The sequence below is a fragment of the Sminthopsis crassicaudata genome, chromosome 5 (genome assembly GCF_048593235.1).
Source record: "Sminthopsis crassicaudata isolate SCR6 chromosome 5, ASM4859323v1, whole genome shotgun sequence".
NCBI classification, from domain to species: Eukaryota; Metazoa; Chordata; class Mammalia; order Dasyuromorphia; family Dasyuridae; genus Sminthopsis; species Sminthopsis crassicaudata.
Genome location: NC_133621.1, coordinates 289,757,010 through 289,776,108, shown reverse-complemented (window position 1 = coordinate 289,776,108; position 19,099 = coordinate 289,757,010). Strand labels below are relative to the sequence as shown.

The 19,099-nt window shown below is 37.4% G+C and overlaps 1 pseudogene; it reads left to right on the top strand.

The window, feature by feature from the left end:
* The window catches only part of LOC141544002 (tyrosine 3-monooxygenase-like), a 106,080-nt pseudogene that overhangs the window by 8,744 nt on the left and 78,237 nt on the right, over positions 1–19,099 (top strand).

Sequence of the window (19,099 nt, the reverse complement as noted above, 5' to 3'; positions counted from 1 at the left end):
TACTTTAAAACTGAAAAATAGAAATTCGTTTAAGAAATTTGTTTAGGAATTTCTTTGCCTTTTTGTTTCCTAAGTGGAGATTCATTGCCAAGAGTTGAATACACACCACAAGAAGTTTTTACCTGGTAAGTATATATATTTACAATTTTGTTTTAAATTTTCCGTATGTCTTTTAAATTTTTTTTCTTTCCTAAAATGCAGAGAAATGTGCTTTTTAATATTAATTTTTCAAAATGAGAAACTGCAGTATAATAGAAATTACACTAGATAAAAAATTAGACAACTTGGGTATGGATCCTCCTGATATTTATTATTGTTGTTCAATTGTTTTCAGTTGTGTCCAATTCTTGGTAACCCCATTTGAGATATTCTTAGCAAATATATTGGAATTATTTGTCATTATTCTCCAGATCCTTTTACAGATAAGAAATTAAGACAACTAGAGTGAAGTGACTTGCCCAGGGTCATATAGCTAATAAGTGTTTGAGACCAGGTTTGAACTCATAAAGATGGATCTTCCTGACTCCAAGCTTCAAGCTGCCTCTTGATATTAATTACTTCTGTGACTTTAGGAGTTGGAATCAAAAGGTTGGATTTAGATTCCATCTCTAAAAGTTACTAGTTTGGCCTGGGTAAGACATTAAACCTCTCTCGTTAAACCTGTAAAATGGAGATAATAATAGTATCTCTCTTACAAGGTTGTTATAGGGATCAAATGAGATGATATATCTAAAGAACTTTATAAATCTTAAATACCGTATAAATAGTAGCCATTATTAAAGCTAGAATTGGCTAATTACAGCTGTATAATTTTGGACAAGGAATTTGAGCCTTCTACATCTCGAACAGCCCTCTAAGACTATAACTTATAGAGAAGTTGTAATTTGCATAGGTAAAGGAGTTCCCACATCAAAAAAAAAATCATAGACATTTGACCCACTTTTATGCCCTGGAACAAAACCCTCTTCTCTCCGGACTTCCCTTTGTTTTCTTATAAAATGAAGAAGGGGTGAATTAAATGATTACAAAGTTCTGGACCAATTATCATGAATCTATGGATCTGTGAAAAGTCACCTTATCCTTCTTTGCCAAGCAAGAGGAAATGAGAATTCCTACCTTTGTGTCTTTGCTTTGGCCATGGAACATATTCTATGCCTGGAATGCACTCTCTCTTCCCCTCTGCTTTATCAGATCTCATCCTTTCTTCAAGACACAGGTCAGGAACTATTTTCTCCATCAGGGTTCTTAACTTGATATTCATGAACCACCTTTTACTTCAGCCAGGCAGTTAGGTTGATTGTATTTCCAATGAATTGGATTTGGTTGCTTTGGTACCATATAGATATAGCCATTTCAAGTGGACTTTTTCTCCTTTTAAGAAGTTTCTGAGTATATAGAAATGAACACTGAGTCTGGAGTCATAGGATCATATATCTAAAGCATTCAGGAACCTGAAAGGCAATTAATTCCCCCTCATTTTACAGAGGGGGAAATTGAGGTACCGAGAAATTATGTAACCGAGGGATATGAAACAGAATCTGAAGTTGTTTTCCTAATTCAAAGTCCATCACTCTATTACCTATAACATTATCCAAAACATCCCATGTTCTTAACAGTAACTTTTATTTCTATAGGATTTTATGGCTTGCAAAACATTTTCCCCACACAAATCCTTTGAAATATATAAAGAAAATTATAGAAAAAATGGTAACAGAGAGGTAGCATAACTTAGTGATTAGACAATTGGTCTCTGGGTTCAAATTTCACTTCAGTCATTTAACAGCTATGTGACCTTGGACTAATCACTTTCTGGGTCTCCCTTTCCTCATCTGTAAATTAAGAAAGCTTGGACTGGATGGCCTTTCGGGTCCCTGCCAGTCCTAAATCTATGAACCTATAATCCATTTCCACATGGTTCTCAGGATTCCAAAGTACTTTGGAGTATACAAAAAAAAAACTGTGATCCCAGGGAAATTAATGTCAGATACAGGTCCCACACTGGGTGGGTGGGAAGGTGAGAGAACTGGAGTCAGAAATTTAGAACCCATATCCAACATCCCCCTTAAATGACCAAGTCTCATGCTCTAATCATGGCATATTGGAAACAACCACTGGATTTTGAATCAGAGTGCCCCAATTCAAACCTCAAATATGCTGCTTGCCAGTTTTGTGACCATATATACCTTACTTTGAAGCTCTTCAAGGGCAGAAACTGTCTTTTGCCCTTCTTTTTATCATCAGTGCTTTACAGTGTCTGGCATATAGTAGGTGCTTTATATATATAATATTAATATATTAATATTAATATATTATATTATATTAATATATAATATAATAATTAATATACATATTATATATACTTATACATAGTAGGTGCTTAATATATATAAGTAGGTACTTAATAAATCTTATCATTTACCAACTGACAGCATTTCTGTACCTATTTTTCCATTTAAAAAACTGAGTATGCTACTAATTCAATTTTTGAGACTAGGCCTGTCATTTCAGTGATACCCAATAGTACTTGATCTACAACTTGTATACTTAGAGCAATGGTGTCCATTTATAATCCCTTGATAGCTCTGAAATAGTTCAAGGCATGGAGGCTAAATATTTTATAATTGTACCTTAAGCTGAAAATAATTGCAAAAAAATCATGAATAGCATGAACCAGGATATTCACATTTTTTTTGTCATTGTTAAAAAAGGGATCGTGGGCCCCAAAACATATTGGGAGGCACTGCCTTAAAGATATACTTGCAGAGGTTCAGTGACTTGCATATGGTCATAATCCAGGATGTGTCAGAAATAGGAATTAAATTCGGGTCTTCCTGACTCGTAGTTCTGATTTCTAGCCATTAGAGCTTACTGCCTTTCCATTAGTATTCTCTATTCTAGAATTTTCATTACCTATTTCTAAGGGCTGGTGTGAGAAAAATACTTCATAAGCTACAAAGGGCCATGGAAATTCAAGTGATTAAAATAGAGGGTGTTTGGGATGATTGATTTCAAGCTTTGCAAAACTCCAAGAGAACTATGAGGAATATAATGTGGTGTATCCATTGACGCTCAATGGCCGGAGGGCTTACCTACAAGGATAATTCCCTGTTGCTCTCTCCTGCTTTTCTCCATCAATGAGCCATTGTCCATTCAGAACTAGTCCCCACATGGCCTCTGGAATGGCTTTTTGGAGAGGCAGCTGTCTGTCTTCTCCACGCAGCCCAGCCCAGCAGCACTAGGGACCAATTACATCAATTGTTTCCCCAAATTAGCTCTCAGATTTATGACTGTAGTATTGTCTGGCTGTGGTAAAGGGTCATGGACATTACATGAGGTCCTGAGATGGCCCCAGCAAAGCCCAGGGGTGGGGTTGGGGAACTTTGTTACATAGTGTAAATTCCACTCTAGTGTCTAGCATTGCAACATGCCCATAAAAAGAAATGAAAAAAAAAAGGAATGAAGAACAGAAAAATTGACTTCCAAAACAACCCTGAGGCTGGGACTATTTGAGTCCATCCCTCATGAAGCAACAAATAAATAACATTAAGCATCAGTGATGGAGGGGGGCACAGCTTCAAAAGAATTGACCCCAGAAGAAAAAGGAACCCTGGTCCTGGAGCTTGGGCAACACTTTAGATTTTGGAGGCAATATGGCATAGAGAAAAAGTCTTGGATTCCAAAGTCGGATCTAAAATTTTATCCACATGCTTTATCATTTCCTCTCATTTGGTCTCAGTTTCCCCAAATGTCAAATGAAACTCAAACTAAGTAATTCCAAAGTCCCTTCCAACTTCAAACCTTGATGGTTTGATGAACTAGAAACATTGATTTAGAGCAGAAATGGACTCCTAAATCCATCAAATCCAAACATTTTGTTTGGAAACAGATCTTGCCTAAGGTCCAACTTGCCTTAGGTTTCAACCAACCAGAAGTTGCCAAGATTCTATTTGTCTTTTTTTTTTTCTGAAGCAATTGGGGTTAAGTGACTTGCCCAGGATCATACAGCTAGGAAGTTTTAAGTGTGTCAGACCACATTTGAACTCAGGTCCAGGTCCTTCTGACTTCAGGGCAGGTGCTATGTCCACTGTACCACCTAGCTGCCCCCAAGATTATATTTGAACCTAAGTTTTCTGATTCAAGAATTAGCTCTCTTTCCATTGTATCATCACCTCAAAATCCTCAGACCAATCAGAATCCCATTTGTTACAGAGAAAATAATATATTGGAGAAATAATACTTTGCTATTTAGTCTGTAAGCCTATCTCTACTAGCAATTTAAAAGGATCAAAAAGTTAGAGCTGAAAGGAACGGTAGAGACGAGTACCCCCATTGTATGGGTAAGGAAACATACTAACAGGATATATTATTTCAAAGACACATAGCTAGTAAATGTTGGAGGCAAAATTTGGACCTAAGGGTCCTTTTATTCCTGGCTTAGAACTCTATGGTATAATTATAACACTTAGCACATTGTGGCTCTCTATTAGTGTGGGGCACTTCCAGTGTGAAAAGTCTTTCCAGATGTGGATCGGCAATTTGCCTATGTTAGATTGCCAAGGTTACACAATCAATATGTGTTCAGAAACAAGATTTCGATCCAGGTCTTCTTTCCTCAGAGACTGGCCCTTGATCCTCTATGCCATGTTCTCTCTCAGTATACATAGTGCACAGACTAGCTGGTTTTCATCTATCTCAAAGACTATTGAAGTGACCCTAACTTTTACATGCTGGTTGATTCAAAGCATAGTAAATGTAATTTTCATAAGATTTAAGGCTGGGACAAACCTGAAAGATCATCTCATTAACCCACCCCATTGTACAGATGGGAAACTGAGGTTTCAGTGAAATCTATGTCCCAGGATTACACAGATATAAGGATTAAGGTCAAGATCCTAATTCAGTCTTCTGATGGTGGATGCAAAACTATGTTAATACTTCTTTCCTTTACTCTTTCTCTTACTCTTTTTATTAGACCACAGTCCAAACCAAACTTGACTATCATGACTTAAAAATTCTCAAATATGGATTAGCCTGATAAATTCAAGAAAATAATCTTTCCCCTGAACCAGCCCTATTTCTTATTAAATTGTTGTTTTAATTGTTGTTTTACCCTTTTCTATACGTCTGCCCAGGTACTGGGAGCAGGAATTCATATCCTTTTGCTTAGCAAAAGGATGTTGCTCCTTTTTGATCATTACACTTGGAGGTAGGAATATCTGGGTCCAAGTCTCTTTGATAAGAGGACCCTCCCTTAGGAATACTAAGCCCCCTGTTAATGAAATTGTGCCTTTGAGTTCATAATAAAAACTACAAGTAAGGACCGTGGAAAAACATGACTGGAACATTTGCCCAAAGATTTCTAGGCTGAAAAGAGACTGGAAGGGTCAATGGAATTTGTCCTTCTGTGATTTTCCTAATTGCACCATGGGTAGGAGCCAGCCTCCTCCACACATGGATTAATCTGTTAACCATAGCCTTTGACTGACTCAGTTTCTTTCTTTTTGGGGGGTATGGGAGAGGGTAACAAAAGAAATACGTAGGATGGAAAGATAGTCATTCCCCAACATTGGCCATCTCCTCCTTAGCAACAATAGCTGTAGAAGGGGGAAAAATACACCAGCAAAACAAGCAGAAGGTAATTTTCTCCAACCACTTCCAAGAGTGATCTCAATTTTTCATAAAACAATGTTTATAAATTAGTTAGAACCCCAGAGCCATGCATGAAGAGGGATAGCCATTTTTACAAGGCTTCCTGCCATTTCATTATTGCCTGTTTCCTTTGAATTAGAGAAACACGGTGTGTGCAGTGGGAGCTTTCCAAATGCAGCTGTGAGCTTGCTCAAGAGTTTTCAACCAGATGCCCTTGAGCAGAAAGGAATCCTGGGTTCCTCCAGCTTTGGGGATGCAATTCTGGGTGGGCATGGACTGTTTGCTACAAGCAGGGGCAATTTGAGACAAAACTATGAGATCCAAAGAAGTTTTCTCTTCTTTTTATTTTATCTTTTTTTTTTTCTATTCCATGTTTCTTCTTTCAACACCCTTTACTCCCAGAGTACCCAAGATTTCCCTTGTTGCCCACAGCATCCTCTAAATAAAAATTAATCCTCAAAGGAGAATAGACTCATCAAAGGAAAGGGCCATAGAGCTCATTTACTCTCACGCCATCAGCTTATGAATAACAAGATCATAAATCTAAAACTGGAAGGGATTTTAGAATCCTTCAAGTCCAATCTCTTCATTTTACAAATAAGGAGACCAAGTCACAGGAAGTTGAGTTATTTCCCCAAGGTCATGTGGGTAGTAAAATGGCAAAAATAAGATTCAATCCCAAGTTCTCTAACTTCAAATTCAACCCTCAATTCATTTTGCTATCCTCTAGTACATTCATGCATTCACTATGTGTGACCATGTACAAGCCATTTCATCTTCTCTGGGTCTCAGTTTCCCCAACTCTAAAATGATAACTTTGGAAGAGATCTCTTTAAATATTACTTCCATCTCTAAATGTCTAAGTAGCTGCTATGTGCCAGGTGCTGGACAAACAAAGGCAGAAACAAAACCATCCCTATACTTATTTTCCCTGGCTTTCCCAGGTTATCTAACCCAGATGCTTTACAGAGGAGATTATTGGCTCAGTCCCAAGGTCACAGTCAAAATTAAAGGCAACATTTCCATAGCACTTTCTCAAGGTTTATACAAGGCGTTGCCTACATACTCTCATCTTGACCATCAATGTTACTATGAAAAGCAGATATTTTATTTTGAAAATACTCATTTGTTAATCTTGAGCCATAGGCAATGAACTATAGGAATCACGTTTGGTCTTTTGTTTTCCTTAAATGCCATCAATCTTTCAGTGGTGTGAAGGAGAAAGACTGAAGGCTTTGTGGTCAGAGAACTTGGATTCAAATCTTACATATGATTTTAGACATGCTGTTCTGATTTTCTAAGCCTCAGTTTCCTCATCTGAAAAATTGTTGGACTAAGGATAAGAATCATATTTATGGTATCTGCCTCCAAAAGCAATATGTGGAGAGCATTGCTTACACATTTATCATCATCCTCACTATCATCATCATTGTTGTTGTTCAGTTGTATATGACTCCTCATGATCCCATTTGAAGTTTTCTTAGCAAAGGTACTCTACTGGCTTACCATTTCCTTCTCCAGCTCATTTTACAGGTGAGGAAATTGAGGTAAGCAGGATTAAGTGGCTTCCCCAGGATTACACAACTAGTAAGTATCTGAGACCATATTTGAATGCAGGTCACTTTTATTGTCATATAAAACTCCAGAAAGGATCCAGTTATAAGAAAAACATGTTCTTTTCAGGAAAGAAATCTACAGGAAACTCTGTACTCTCTATCCCATCTATGCCTATAAAGAGTACTTGGATACTTTTCAGCAATTGTAAAAATACTGTGACTATGCTGAAGATCATATACCTCAACTCCAGGATGTATCCAGATTTTTAAAAGGCAAGTCATTCTTTCCTTTTTCCTTGAGACTCCATCACATTTCTGAATCATGTTGCCCTCTGGGAGATAACAATAAAATTCAAAGTCTTTCTGATGTGAGAACAAATCTGAAGAACCCCGAGGAGATAGGGAAACATTAGTGTAGTAGGCTTGGAGATCATTTGCACAATTTTATGTGTTTTCATTTAAAGCAGAGTGATACTTATAGAGTAAAGGTAAAAAGGCTGGAGCAGAATCTGTTATGCTTCAGTTGAAGTAAAAAATTTCAGGGGTAGCGATCCTCATCTCAGATAGAGCAAAAGCAAAAATAGGTCTAATTAAAAGAGATAAGGAAGGACACTATATCTTGCTTAAGGGTACCATAGATAATGAAGTCATATCAATATTAACTATATATGTGCCAAGTGGTATAGCATACAATTCCTAGAGAAGTTGAGAACTGCAAGAAGAAATAGCTAGCAAAACCATATTAAAGAAGGATCTCAACCTTGCTCTATCAGAACTAGAGAAATCAAACCATAAAATAAATAAGAAAGACGTTAGGAGGTAAATAGAATTTTAGAAAAGTTAGGTATGATTTCTCCACTGGAGAAAATTGAATGGAATCAGAAAGGAAAATACTTGCCACTTGGTGGTACATGGAACAAACACAGCAAAAATTAACCCTGTCCTAGAGAATAAAAACCTCAAAAATCAAATGCAGAAAGGCAGAAATAGTAAATGCATCTTTTCCAGATCATTATGCAATAAAAATTGCATGTAATAAAGGGTCAGGGAAAATAGACAATTTTATGTTTTTCTGAGGTGTGAGTATTAAAGCAAAGAGGAAGAATTTCAACAGTCTCTCATTTCTAAAATGGAATGAAATCTACCTTCACCCTTGCCATTCAATAGTCAAAGATATTACTGAAATTTACAACATGGATGATCTGTAGAATTGATGAAAAACCTGACAGAAGAATAAATAGTTTTCAGAGGAAAAAACAAGTGACAAAATGAGTTTAATCTTTGTTTTCCCTTAAATTATATTCCTAAGATGGTCTTATGCCATCTAGAAAAATTCAAACTAGTCATCTACAAACTGAAAGGGTGAATTATTATTGGTTACAGAGGATTGGGGAACATAGGGCAGGGATGCATCAATGAGCCCCACCTGTTAATAACCTATAGGGATTCCTGTGCTCAAAGCTTTTGAGGTTACAGTGAAGAGCAGCTTGATAGACTTGATTTATGAGATGGGAATTCCTGAATAGGAAAATAATGGAAAAGAATTAACATGAAAGAAAGAGGCAGAGGAATCAAAGTTAATATTTTATGAATGTGAAGAGCAGGATGGGATGGAGAGAAAATGATATAATATTTGAAAAAATATAGAAAAAGAGAGTATCCGAGGGAGGAGTCTGAAGAGAGAGAGAGAGAGAGAGAGAGAAAGAGAGAGAGAGAGAGAGAGAGAGAGAGAGAGAGAGAGAGAGAGAGAGAGAGAGAGAGAGAGAGAGAGAGATGATTGGATGGATGGATGGATGGGTGGATAGATGGATTAATAGATAGAAGGACTAATACAAGGACAGACATATCTAAATGTATGTTTATATATATATATATAGATTAATAGATAAATGGACAGACACATCTATATGCATATGTAGAGTGTATATGTTTATGAGATATATTATTACATATCCATATATAACATGTAAAACTACATAAACATATTATATGTGTGACTATATATCTCACAGTGAGTGGCAATAGGATTCTAGTCTTATATATAATTCATAAGACATTAGATCTCAAGCTGAAAGAGACGTCAGAGACCATCTAGTGTATCTTCTTCATTTTATAGATGAGGAAACTGAGTCTGGGATAGATGAAGTGATTTGCCGAAAGTCATACAGATAACAAGTAGTAGAACCAGGACTTAAACCCAGATCCTTTGATGACAAATTTAGTGTTCTTTCCATTCTCCCATGTTGACTTTCCATACATTTCATTTGTCCAGCAAGATTGAAGAAGGAATTGCTTTGAGAAACTCAATGGCCTGGTTAACTGAATGTTCTACAATTCTTTGAGATTTAATCCCTGTTATTGAAAATCTTCCCAAAATCCAATTTTCTGCTTTAAGGAACATAATAGAATCTTTCTTCAAGGACTGAAGGCCTTTAAATGTCTTGTTACTCATTAAACCATCTTTCCTAAGCTATAGCTGAAGATGGGGGAAAAATATAGCAAATGGAATCAAATGTGTATTGACTCCAAATTACAACAGGGAAAGTGATATTGTGTTTGTCCACTAAATCCCTTAGGGTTTATTTTATAGTCATTGACTTTATTTTCTTAAAAGTTTAAAGTCAGAGAATGGGTGAGAGACAAACATGATACAGGGCAGTGATGTAATATTCAAAGAGAAATGAAGTAATTGAGCCATAATAAGGATCCTTGTAGCACAAATTGACTTAGAAAATCATATATTAATGTTATCTATGCTGTATTATATTTTGTTTATTTTGTTAAATATTTTCCAATTATACATTAAGATAATTTGGGCCACAGAGGGAAATGTTTCTCGCCTCATGTTTGACACATTTTAGTGGACAGAAAACTAGCCTTGGAATCAGGAAGGTCTGAGTTTATATCACAATGTGGGATTTGCTATGGAATTGGCTAGTCATGTTACTTAACAAGGCTGTGTGCCCTACATAAGTGTCTAAGTTGTAGGGCAGTTATTGATGTTAATTGATAGAGGGACTTTCTACTACAAGCTACAGAACCAGTTAAAAAACTGAAATAAACATGATTCTAGTTAATTAAGAACATTTAACCAAAATAAGAGCCACTTATTTTCTTTGATTGTTTTTTTTTTTACAAAAACACCTGATATATTTATATAAATTTTGCCTGATGGATTAATTAATCAGTAAGCATTAATGAAGAGCTTACTGTGTCCAAGGCACTGTGTTATATGCCAGAGACAGAAGGACAAAGGATGGAGGTGAACCCAGAAAATATGTAGGAATTAGATATTCAGAAAAGAGGCTATGATGACTCCTACATGTATATATGGTTTAGAAATGCTTTCATTGTTATTATTTGTACTTTTTTTTTGGCTGAGGCAATTGGGGTTAAGTGTCTTGCCCAGGGTCACACAGCTAGGAAGTGTCTGAGACCAGATTTGAGCTCAGGTCCTCCTGACTTCAAAGCTGGTGTTCCATCCACTGCATCACCTAGCTGCCCCATTTGTACCCTATTTTTGAAGAGGACTAATGACATCATATCATTGACAATGTCTTGACACCTGTGTGAATTGGCCATTTATTACAAAGAAAATGGCAGGCAGAATGTTCTACTTTATATACCAATCTGGGAGTAGAAACTCTAAAAATCATAGTGACACTAATTTGGTGTCAATAACAGGGACTGGGCCAATAAGCAAAGAGGGCTGACTTTGGGAGCTGCCAGATGAACAGGATAAAACTTAGGGACAATCCTTGGGTGCCATCCAGTTACAAAGTGGGACTTGACTGTCCCATCTACCCAAATGCTTCCAATCTAAGGTAACTCTCTAAATGAGAGAGTCCTAGAGAGGAAACTCCCTTCTAGTCCTGCAGAAGCTTGAGTGGAGAGTGCCAGATGGAGCCTGAGGCTGTTGCTAAGTTTGGCAAAGTGAAAAATAAATAACCCATGGCTGATTTCAAAAAAACTAGAAAGAAATTAGGTTGAAAGCAAATTCAGAACTGATTCCAATACGTAGCCAGTCATCCACCTGCCAAACCAACAAAACCAAGCCGAGCTCAAATAAAGGCTAGAGGGGACACAACCTCTTGTACTGGGGTGAATCTCTGTGGGAATGACGGGAATATCCTCCTTAGAAACAGATGGGGAAGGGTTCAGCTGGCATCTGCCTTTCTCAGATTTAAACATCAGACACCACAGTAAAGGTAAAATATTCTTTCTTACCAGAGTGTGTCTCTACACCCAGAGGACTCATTGTTAAGTTCTGATGACCAAATTTTAGGAAGAACATTTTACTAAGTGGAAGAACAGGAATCATGACTAGGATATGGAGGGGACTGAAGAACATGGTGTGGGAAGAGCTGTTGAAGGAAGGAGGTAGGTTTAGCCAAGAGAAGGAAAGACTAGGATTATAGACAGAAATTTAGACAGAAACTTAGAAATCATGTAATCCAACTTCCCCTCATCTGAGCCAGTCTTCTACCCCTCAGGGCATTTATAAAAGAACTCTGATGTAGTTACTCTGTCCATCTTTCCCTGTGACATGTGTGAACACGTGCTCACATGGGCACACACACATATTCCACAGCACACCAATCCCTAGCACACCACACTTAGAACATACCCACCATGAAAACAAAAGTTACTGATAGGGATGGTTGAACACTAGTGATCTAAACTAACCTCTATAATAAGTTTTCAAACATGGAAAGGCTATGTTTTAGAAGAGGGATTAATACCTTGTTCTTCCTGAGTTAAGATCTAGGAGCAATGGTTGGAGAATGCAGAGAAGATGGATTTGGTTTGGTGTAAAAAAAAGACTTTCCAAAAACTGGAGACATCCAGACATGAAATGAGATGCTTTGGAGGTTTAGAGGCTCTCAGTCCCTGGAGATTTCTGTGTCTCTGACTAATTGGACTCTTTGGCATTTGGTATTCTGTGACAGTTTTAGGCAATCAGCAGACATCTTTTTAATGTGTAGATTTTTATTCTTAGTGCTAAGAGAGATGCCACAATGAATAAAAAGCATAGAGCTTATTCCTAATTAACTTTAAACAATGAGAACCCAAGTAAGTTTAATAGATGAGAATAGATGCAAATCCTCTGGAGAGTTATCTTTCTAGTCCCAAATGGCAGGTTTACCACATTATCTGCGGGATGCCTTTCTGAGTCACTGCCAAATTATCTAGAATATGCCCCACTTTCCAGCCTGTTCTCTCCCTCTCCAATTTAGGAGTCAGGTCAATCCTCTAGTAATGTCTTTGTCTATAATGGCTCCATTGATATGCTGGAGTTAAGTTCTCTGCTTAGTTTTTTGTTCTTCTTTCCTTTTCCTCTCTTCTTCCCTCCCTCCCTTTAATACATCCTACCTGTTCCCCTCCCTATACTTATCCCTTACAACAGTGAACAAAAAAAAAAGAAAACAAAAAAAGAATTTTAATAAAACTAACCAGTAGTCATCAAATTCAGGTCTTATGAGCAATGCTTTTCCATTATAGCATTGTGATTATCTGGAAGAAAGATTAGATTAAAATATATATTTTATTTTATTTTTCTCCATTATTTTTGATAGTTTCAGTTTCTGGACCCACAAAAATCAACCATTATCATACAAACTAATTTCCCAAAAGGCAATATGGGGAGTTTTCATCAAGCCCCCATCATTTCTCTAGGCAGAGTCATGAATCTCTTAGCACAGTTTCCTAAAATAAACTTCACTTCGATGCCTGAATTTTGCCATTGCATATGGAAAGCACAAGACCATAACATTGGCTCATGAGCCAACTAATTACTCTCTCATTAAATGGATATTATGAAATATCAGAAGAAAAAGTCATGGGCAGGATCCTCCCAGTGGGCTTTTCATACCCTCAACATGTATAGAGAGATTAGTGATCTATGAGATAATTAGGTCAAAATATAAATTTAAAACCCAGCTCAACATTTGGAACAGCCCCTGGAAATGACTACAGAGTAAGGAAGACATGACTTCTGAAGCTGCCCAACACAGAACACGCGCCCATTCAATCCATGAAAGATGCCAAGAAGGTTAATCTAGGAGTTTCTCTTTCAGGGGTTAACAGAAGTACAAGCAGACACAATTGTTTCTTTCTAGGGAAACTATTTGGATTTGGGAATTTGCTCCACAACCCACCTGGAATTCATTACTAACAAAATTTTTTATATTTAAAAAAGTCTTTTATTTAGTTCTCTCTGTGAAGACTTTCTTAGGCAGAGAGAGAGAGAGAGAGAGAGAGAGAGAGAGAGAGAGAGAGAGAGAGAGAGAGAGAGAGAGAGAGAGGAGAGGGAGAGGCCTTGTGTGCACATTGACTATGAATCTGGGCCAATTAAATTTTTTTTTTCAGATTTGTCCAGCAGCCACCATTCTACTCATGCCCATTTTCCCATCATTCTCCGCCCTCCTACTGACCCCATCACCACCTTGCCTTTCCCTTGCTTTCCCAGTTCCATCGTCCTGGTCTTTTCAAATGAACATGCACTTATATATTTATTCTTCCTGGCAACAATAACAGGCCTTTTCAACGGTGTGGAAAGTTTCATGACTAAACAAAAAAGACAGTCCTCTTCTTTGTTCCTTGAGGTGTAGAAATCCAAGATGATGATATTCCAAGGTGTAGAACGTGCTATGTTCATACACATAGGGGTGTGCTGGTGAATGTTTATTTAACAACCAGCTCTCTAGAGGGAAAAGGTGATGTTATGAATTATATACTTTTAAGTCTAATTCTAATTCAATGGAGAAAAAAATGTACCCATCGAAATCCTTTTTATGTGGAATGTTGTATAACAACATTCTATCTTGGGTATATACGGCTCAATTTCTGAACCTCAATATAGAATTTTACATTTATCCTGATTATATTTGGCTTCTCACCTTGCTTTGATTGTATAATAATAACTAGCATTTATATAGCACTTTTTTTTCCTTTTTGCTGAGGCAATGGGGTTAAGTGACTTACCCAGGGTGACATAACTAGTAATTGTTAAGTGTTTGAGAGCAGATTTAAACTCAGGTCCTCATGATTCCAGTACTAGTGTAACATCCTTTACAAATATTCCATTTGAACCCCACTACAATCCTGTGAAGTAGGTGCAATTATTGTTTTCATTTCACAGATGAGCAAACTAAGGCCAGGAGATAACAAATGATTTGTCTACAATCATCGAGATGGGAATCAAACTCAGGTCTTTCTGACTCTAAGCCCAGTCCTCTGTGTATCTCAACATCTAGCACAATCACTATTTTCAGGATGCAAAATTGGTTCTGTGCCAGATTATTAAAGAGTCTCCAAAAGATTGCCTCGGAGCCTTGCTATTGACTGGTTTCTTATTTTTTTAGTCATTTTTCATTTACATTTTACTCGTCATGACTTAATTTAGGGTTTTCTTGGTAGAAATTCTAGTGTAGTTTCTTGACGTGTTCTCCAGTTCATCTTACAGATAAGGAAACTGAGGCAAACAGGATAAAATAACGTGCTCAAGTTCACCCAGCTGGTAAATATCTGGAGACTATATTTGAACTCAGGAAAATGAGTCTTCCTAACTCCAGCCTGGGAGTTTTGTCCACTATGGCACCACCTAGCTGCCCAATTTGACTGGTAGCTTCTCAGAAATCTCATTCTTTCTCTTTTCTGGCATTCAGAGAGAACTGGTTTTCAATTGGACCTGACTGCAGGAGTCCTGTCTGCTGGTGATTTCCTAGCCAGCCAGGCCTTCTGTGTATTCCAGAATACCCAGTACATCAGACATTCCTCCTCCCCCATGCATTCTCCAGAACCGTAAGATCCTCTCTGGTCATTGTCTCCCTGTGGTGCTTTGTGGTTCGCCTGATGCAATGGCTTTTGTTGTCTTGTTTTCCCTGTGGATTGGACCCTGTACATATTATTTATGGAATCTCTCCGAGGAAACTGGTGCTTTTTTAATTGAGGCTTTTGCTTCAATTTACATTGCATCTGTTTCTGAATATATCCTTCCTTTGCTCCCTTATTCAGAGTGCAGAAGTTGGTATTGCTTTAACCAATTAACAAGTATTTATTAAGCATCTACCATGTAACTTGTGCTGGTGCTCTAAAGACAAATGCAAAACAAGGATGACCCTCAAACTGTGCATTTTCATGGGGCAATACAACATCTGCCTATACAGAAGCTCTCTTTGCAAGTTCTGGGAAGGGGAAGGCACTAACTGCTGGGAAAATCAGTAAAGAACTCTCAAGAGTTCCAAGAGAGATCAGAGAGTAGACAGAGCATAATTGGCATGGGAAACAGCTAATACAAAGTCATGAGGGCATCACAATATATGGCTGGCCTGTGTGGAGGGGAGTAAAACTCGAAAGATAGGAAGGGATCAGGCTGTAAGGGGCATTCATGTCACACAGAAGAATCAGAGGGAGTTACTGAAATTTATTGAGTGAAGAGTGGGTATAACATGATCAGACCTAGTCTTTAGGAAAACAGCTATAGCAGTTGTGTGTAAGATAGGGAAAATGACCGTTTTACACGTAAGCAGAATAATTTTGTTTCAAGGGCTCAAGGATGTTCTTCTGCTACCATCCCATATATCATCCCTTTCTCCTTCTCTATACTAACCTGTGAATTCCTGGTGCTTGAAATTCTTCTTACTTTGTCCTCATTTGCACAATCCTCTCTATTTGCCGATTACAGATGAAATTTTAATTGGAAATTTCCCTCCAAAGAGTAGAAAATGCACTTAAATTTACAATCATTTTAGTTCCTTTCCTTAGAGCAGGTTTTACTAACTGAGAGGACACTGGGAACCTAGAAGGCAGATGCTCCCACAAGAAGGAGAAAGCTCTCCAAAGAGAGTCAGATTGGAGACATCAAGGACACATTTCCTCTTCTTTGCATTCTTTCAGAGTCCTTCTGGCAAGAAAGCAGACCACAGCCTATACTCCAAGGCCACATGTGTACAGATTCTGTACACTGTGGTTCAGAGAGGAGTCACCCTTCTGTCCTTGGCCATGAGGTTGCTTTTGATCGTTGAGCATTCTAGACCTGCTGACTAAAGCTCTGATTCCCAATCTTGGTTCTGTGGAACCTCAGGGGGCCTCTGGTTAGCCCAAGGGATGTTGCAAAACTCTGGCAACATTTTTAAAAAATCTGGCTTAAGAAGGAAAATATATGTTTCATGTAGGGATAGAGGGGAGAGGTGCTGTTTAAAATCAAGCAAACAATAGAAATGTGGGGCAGGGGTGATGCTCATTTCCAAGAGCAGTAATTTGTTTGTGCTCCGAACTGTAGCTTAGGGGAAGAATGATAAGATAAAAATTCTAAAAATACCCATAATTTGGGTTGTTGGAAATTTTATTTTAAAGACTACCTAAATTTCAATGAACTTTTTAGAGTAGCTACCTTTTTAGAACCACAAGATTATTAAATAAAAAACAAATAAGTTCCATTCATTGCTAATTGTATACATTTGTTTATTTTTGTGTTTGGGGTGATTGGGGTTAAGTGACTTGCCTAGTGTTCTCACATAACTAGTAAGTGTGAAGGTCACACTTGAACTCAGGTCCTCCTGACTTTAGGGGAAGTCCATTTCGCCATCTAGGTGCCATCAATTATATACATTTATATAGATGTTGGTTGATTAGTATATGTATCGAGTATAGAGATTAGTATATGTACAGTATAGATACAGTATATATGAATACATGTTTGTGTTGTAAATAATAATTATATATAGTCTTGATCTGGAATTCTTTAGCCTGGGGAACTTCTGGCTTCTTCCTCCATCCAATATATCTCTAATTATTCTACAACTCAATATCTTAAAGGATTGTCTTAGCCAATAAGAGGCTATCTTACTCAGTTTCACATACCTCATGGATAATAAAGGTGGGGGTTATATCTACATGGGTCTTTAACCTCTATATCACTCTGATTCTCCATTAAGCATCTGCCAAGTCTGAGGCATTTTACCAGAAATGAAAATGTGTAAAAAACAACACAAATAAGAACAGCTTCGAATTTGTTAGTTATACAATGCTATCATTTATACCAAATGCCATAAGGAATATCATACAAAAATGTATAATAATAAATAAAGGTGGTCTGGTCACATCATTAGCAATGGAGAGTACAGTATTGATGCAGACAGGATTTGTCAAGGTTTAGAGGATGGCTTCTGGCACATTGGGTACCTTCATCCTATGCCATTTAAAGAATGGCATTTATAAAGATTGCTTAGAATAAAGAGGTATGGCTAGAAAGGGATCTGCCCTAATGGAAGTACACACACACACACACACACACACACACACACACACACACACCACACATACACACATACACACACACACTGACACACACACACACACACAGATCACAGATGCATTGGGGCATTGAAATACAGCTAATAATACTGCCTGTTAGATTGTAGATTATATGATCATCTTTTTATGTATTTAAATCATATATTTTATCTTGTATTTGATTATTACAGAGACTGCTGCCACGAACTGTTGGGTCACATTCCAGTGCTAGCAGACACAGAATTCTCCCAGTTCTCCCAGCTAAATTCATATTCCTTCAAGTCCCCCTATCAACTGCCTTGATTCTTATGTACCTGTTAGAAAAGTGTATTACCTTCAAAAGCACTCTTTGGAAAATCAAATGCAGAAACACAAAATGTGAGAGGAAGGGAAACTAAGGCCTTTATGTTAGAATAAATAAAATGAAGAGTTGGGGCTGAGAGAGACTTTATACCATAGAATGTCAAAGTTTGGAAGAATCTTAAACCAAAGAATTTCTGAATTAAGATGGGATCTTAGAGTGCCAAGTCAGGAGCATCCTTAGCACATGGATTTCTTGGTTCTGCCCTTAGAACACAGAATATCAAACTTAGGTGTCACTTAAAATAGACAATATCAAAACTGAGATGATTAAAAATGATCCTTTCTAGAATAAAAACGTTATAGTTTAAAAGGGATTTTAGAATTCATTCTGTCTCTTATTTTATAGATGGAACTATTGAGTGCCATAAAATGATTGTGATTTCAGTTTTGAACATGCATCTGAGTCATTTGTATTCCCTCAGTCTTTACTTTGATAATCAAAATAACACTGATTGAGTGTGATATATTTCTAGGCAGCACTTTCTGTAAATTACCAGACTCTTCAGGGTACTTTCCCCCCTTTCTGCTCCCAACCTACCCCAGTCAACACTAACCAGACCAAACAAGTCATAATTTGGGAATGTGGGATTGGAGGACTTTCAGAATTGAATTGACAACTAGAATTTTAGAAGAAAAAGGCCTTATGAAGAGATCCTTTAAAAAATAAGATAACCTCTTTTTATTTCTTTTGCCCTCTCCAGGATTTTGGACTGCCTCATTTGGATCATATGACACTGACATTGAAAGACTGGCCATGGTAAGCAGGTATGATACATTTCTAGGTGATTCACGCATGTATACAAACAACTCACAGGGCCATAGACTGAGAATTGAAAAGGATCTTACAGGTCAATGGTCCCATTTATAGAAGAGAAAACCAAAGTCCCCAAATTTTTTTCAAAGGCATATAGATAGTGAGTGTCTAAAGTGAGATTTGAACTCAGTTCTTTTTCGTTCTAAGTCCAGTAGTCTGACCACTTTATCATACTGTCTCATGGCTAATTGAATTATGGCAAATAGGGGGCGGGGGGGGGCAGAACCAAGATGTTGGATAATATAAAAGTCTTTTCCTGAGCTCTCTCTGATTTGCCTCAGATTCAACACCAGATCAAGCCTCTGAATTATGGCAAATAGAATTGCCATTTTTGCCTGAAGACATATTTGTGGATTGATTGACAGTGCCACTGAATCACTCCAAGCAGGAGATAAGCTTGAGTTGTTTTTCAGAAAATGAT